Here is a 909-nt window from a genome sequence, read left to right on the forward strand (position 1 = left end):
TTGGAAGCTCCAGAGCAATAGCGCAGCCCAACAGGACGAGCGGCGAAGGCCCGCCAAAAGCGGGTAGACCTAGCGATTACAATAGAGCCGCAGGGGCAGCGACCCCTAGCCGCCGCCGCCGAGCCCGAGTGCCGCTCGGACCCGGGTAGACCGTGGCGACCGACTCGATCCTCACGGGCAGCGACCCCTAGCCGCCGCCGCCGAGCCCGAGTGCAGCTCGGAGCCGGGTAGACCGTGGCGACCGACTCGAGCCGCACGGGCAGCGACCCCTAGACGCCGCCGCCGAGCCCGAGTGCCGCTCGGAGCCGGGTAGACCGTGGCGACCGACTCGAGCCGCACGGGCAGCGACCCCTAGCCGCCGCCGCCGAGCCCGAGTGCAGCTCGGACCCGGGTAGACCGTGGCGACCGACTCGAGCCGCACGGGCAGCGACCCCTAGCCGCCGCCGCCGAGCCCGTGCCGCTCGGACCCGGGTAGACCGTGGCGACCGACTCGAGCCGCACGGGCAGCGACCCCTAGCCGCCGCCGCCGAGCCCGAGTGCAGCTCGGAGCCGGGTAGACCGTGGCGACCGACTCGAGCCGCACGGGCAGCGACCCCTAGACGCCGCCGCCGAGCCCGAGTGCCGCTCGGAGCCGGGTAGACCGTGGCGACCGACTCGAGCCGCACGGGCAGCGACCCCTAGCCGCCGCCGCCGAGCCCGAGTGCAGCTCGGACCCGGGTAGACCGTGGCGACCGACTCGAGCCGCACGGGCAGCGACCCCTAGCCGCCGCCGCCGAGCCCGTGCCGCTCGGACCCGGGTAGACCGTGGCGACCGACTCGAGCCGCACGGGCAGCGACCCCTAGCCGCCGCCGCCGAGCCCGTGCCGCTCGGAGCCGGGTAGACCGTGCCGACCTGGTCGAGCCGCACGG

The sequence above is a fragment of the Excalfactoria chinensis genome, unplaced genomic scaffold (assembly GCF_039878825.1).
Source record: "Excalfactoria chinensis isolate bCotChi1 unplaced genomic scaffold, bCotChi1.hap2 Scaffold_363, whole genome shotgun sequence".
In the NCBI taxonomy this organism is placed as follows: Eukaryota; Metazoa; Chordata; class Aves; order Galliformes; family Phasianidae; genus Excalfactoria; species Excalfactoria chinensis.